General features: G+C 39.7%; 1 pseudogene; it reads left to right on the top strand.

Moving 5' to 3' along the window:
- The first annotated feature begins 1949 nt into the window (after positions 1–1949).
- Positions 1950–2867, top strand: LOC122450553 (annotated as a pseudogene).
- The last annotated feature ends 1205 nt before the right edge of the window (positions 2868–4072 follow it).

Below are 4072 nucleotides of genomic sequence, written 5' to 3'. Positions count from 1 at the left end.
GCAGGCTCAGTTCAGTTCAGTTCAGTTGCTCAGTCGTGTCTGACTCTTTGCGACCTCATGAATCACAGCACGCCAGGCCTCCCTGTCCATCACCAACTCCCGGAATTTACTCAAACTCATGTCCATCGAGTCGGTGGCGCCATCCAACCGTCTCATCCTCTGTCGTCCCCTTCTCCTCCTGCCCCCAATCCCTCCCAGCATCAGGGTCTTTTCCAATGAGTCAAGTCTTTGCATGAGGTGGCCAAAGTACTGGAGTTTCAGCTTCAGCATCAGTCCTTCCAGTGAACACCCAGGACTGATCTCCTTTAGGATGGACTGGTTGGATCTCCTTGCAGTCCAAGGGACTCTCAAGAGTCTTCTCCAACACCACAGTTCAAAAGCATCAATTTTTCGGCACTCAGCTTTCTTCACAGTCTAACTCTCACATCCATACATGACAACTGGAAAAACCATAGCCTTGACCAGATGGACCTTGGTTGGCAAAGTAATGTCTCTGCTTTTTAATATGCTATCTAGGTTGGTCATAACTTTCCTTCCAAGGAGTGAGCGTCTTTTAATTTCATGGCTGCAGTCACCATCCGCAGTGATTTTGGAGCCCCAAAAAATGAAGTCTGACACTGTTTCCACTGTCTCCCCATCTATTTCCCATGAGGTGATGGGACCAGATGCCGTGATCTTAGTTTTCTGAATGTTGAGTTTTAAGCCAACTTTTTCACTCTCCTCTTTCACTTTCATCAAGAGGCTTTTCAGTTCCTCTTCACTCTCTGCCATAAGGGTGGTGTCATCTGCATATCTGAGGTTATTGATATATCTCCTGGCAATCTTGATCCCAGCTTGTGCTTCTTCTAGCCCAGCGTTTCTCATGATGTACTCTGTATATAAGTTAAATAAGCAGGGTGACAATATACAGCCTTGATGTACTCCTTTTCCTATTTGGAACCAGTCTGTTGTTCCATGTCCAGTTCTAATTGTTGCTTCCTGACCTGCATATAGGTTTCTCAAGAGTTAGGTCAGGTGGTCTGGTATTCCCATCTCTTTCAGAATTTTCCACAGTTTATTGTGATCCACACAGTCGAAGACTTTTGCGTAGTTAATAAAGCAGAAATAGATGTTTTTCTGGAACTCCCTTGCTTTTTTGATGATCCAGCAGATGTTGACAATTTGATCTCTGGTTCCTGTGCCTTTTCTAAAACCAGCTTGAACATCTGGAAGTTCTTGGTTCACGTATTGCTGAAGCCTGGCTTGGAGAATTTTGAGCATTATTTTACTAGCGTGTGAGATGAGTGCAATTGTGCGGTAGTTTGAGCATTCTTTGGGATTGTCTTTCTTAGGGATTGGAATGAAAACTGACCTTTTCCAGTCCTGTGGCCACTGCTGAGTTTTCCAAATGTGCTGGCATATTGAGTGCAGCACTTTCACAGCAGCATCTTTCAGGATTCGAAATAGCTCAAGTGGAATTCCATCACCTCCACTAGCTTTGTTCGTAGTGATGCTTTTAAGGCCCACTTGACTTCACATTCCAGATAGTCTGGCTCTAGGTCAGTGATCACACCATTGTGATTATCTGGCTCATGAAGATCTTTTTTGTACAGTTCTTCTGTGTATTCTTGCCACCTGTTCTTTCATTGTATATGCTGGAGTGGATCACCATTTCCTTCTCCAGGAGATCTTCCCGACCCAGGGATTGAACCCGGGCCTCCCGCATTGTAGGCAGACGCTTTACTGTCTGAGCCAACACTGAAGTCCATTTAGCAGGTTACTAAGAGCCAAATGCTGGATAATGAATAAATGGGGGTGGGGGGAGACACAAAAAACAAAACAATCAAAAAACCCATGAGTTCCCTGAGATCCCAGAAATACTCGAAGTCAAATAATCACTATTTATAAATCAGGTGCTGCTTTTTCAGGTCTTCTAACTCTTAGCTGGAGCTCATATCAGCAGCTGACACATGGGAAATCAAAACAGTGTGACAGAATTCATTCTCTTGGGCATTATGCGGTATCCAGAGCTGCGGAAAATACCCTCTGCCGTGTTTCTAATCATGTCTCTGTCCACCGTTTTGGGAAACCTCCTCACTGTGGTAACCATGGTTACGAGTCAGAGTCTGAGATCACCCATGTATCTTTCCTTACCTCCTGTCCCTTTTGGATGTCACTTTCTCTTCCGTCATTGCCCCAGGATGACTGTGGACTCCCTCTCTGAGAGCACTGCCGTCTCCCTGGAAGGCTGCATGGCCCAGCGCTTCGCTGAGCACTTGTTTGGTGAGGTGGGCATCCTCCTCCTCACCGTGATGGCCTGTGACTGCTCCGTAGACATCTGTGAGCCTCTTCACTATGTGACCATCATGAGGCCTCGGATGTGCTGCCTGTTGCTGGGAGGGGCCTGGGTGGGGGATTTTTCCATGCTGCAGTACAGCTTCTCTTCTTGTATCAAATACCCTTCTGTGGTCCCAATACAATAGACCACTTTATATGTGATTTGTTCCCCCTGTTGAAACTGGCCTGCATAGACACCCGCACCCTGGGCCTCTTAGTCATCCTCAACAGCTGGGTGATGTGTGTGGCCATCTTCCTCATCCTCCTATGTAGTCATCCTCTGCTCCCTAAAGTCCTGCAGCTCCAAAGGGCAGCGTAAAGCCCTCTCCACCTGTGGCTTCCACCTCACTGTGGTCAACACGTTCTTTGTGCCTGGGATGTTTTTGTATGTCAGGCCTGTGGCCACCTACCCCATAGACAAGGTGGTGGCCGAGTCTGATTCCATCATCACACCCATGTTAAATCCCTTTATCTACACCCTGAGGAATATGGAGGTGAAAAATGCCATGAGAAAACTGTGGATGATACTGGGGAGTTTGGTTGGCAAGTGACTGTCATGCTCAGAATATCATGTGTTTCCATTAAAGAGAACTCTGTTCTTTCAGAAATGTGGGGGAAACAAAACTATCCATTCTCCACTAACAACCAGAGAGATTTCTTAAAAATATAAATCTGATTTTGACTGACAGTATTTGCAATTTAAGGATTATGATATCTTTCTGCTTTCTGTTCTTCTTTAGCTTCCTATTGCCTTCATAGCTTTTTTCATTTTTCCTACTTATTTTTAAATTATAATTAAATTATAAATATAATATATATAATTAAATTATATATATTATAATTTTATTTTTTATAATTTTAAATTATATTAAATTTTAAATTTTAAATTATAATTTTATTTTTATAATTTATAATTTATTATAATTATAATTTCATTTTCCTACTTATTTTTAAATTATATTAGAATATATATTTATTATATTATATACATTAAATATTATATATTATATTATATACATTAAATATTATATATAATATTATGTATAATATGTTATATATTAATATTTATATATTATAAATATTATATATATTATATATATTATATATATTAAATTATATATATTATAATTTTAAATTAAATTAAATTATAATGTCCCAGAAAATATCTCAACAGCTTAAATCAAAATGTGAATAAATGCAATTATTTTAAAAGAAATAACATGAGAAAGGAGAATTGATGGAAAAGTTCATTCCAAGCAAAATCGTCAAATTTCTTGCTATTATTCCTATTGTTACTATTTTTATTTTTAATTCATTTTCATTAACATAATTCCAATTGGATTTTGATAGTTCTATCATAAAGCTGGATAACAAACTATCAAGTACTTCATTATCAATAATGAAAAAATACAGCCATCTCTTGGCAGAACCACTTCTAGATAGGAATGTTTTCTGATAGTTTATTTTTTTGTGAAAAAAATGAACTTTTTAAAACCACAATTTAGTATAAAATTTAGATGTTTTTCTTGGACTCATTCTTAGTGACTTTTGAAAGTGCAATGTACCGGGCCTGGTGCACTGGGAAGACCCAGAGGAATCGAGTGGAGAGGGAGGTGGGAGGGGGGATCGGGATGGGGAATGCATGTAAATCCATGGCTGATTCATGTCAATGTATGACAAAAACCACTACAATATTGTAAAGTAATTAGCCTCCAACTAATAAAAATAAATGAAAAAAAAAAAAGAAAGTGCAGTG

This window comes from Cervus canadensis, chromosome 11, assembly GCF_019320065.1.
Source record: "Cervus canadensis isolate Bull #8, Minnesota chromosome 11, ASM1932006v1, whole genome shotgun sequence".
NCBI lineage: Eukaryota > Metazoa > Chordata > Mammalia > Artiodactyla > Cervidae > Cervus > Cervus canadensis.
This window is presented reverse-complemented; position numbering and strand designations above follow the sequence as displayed.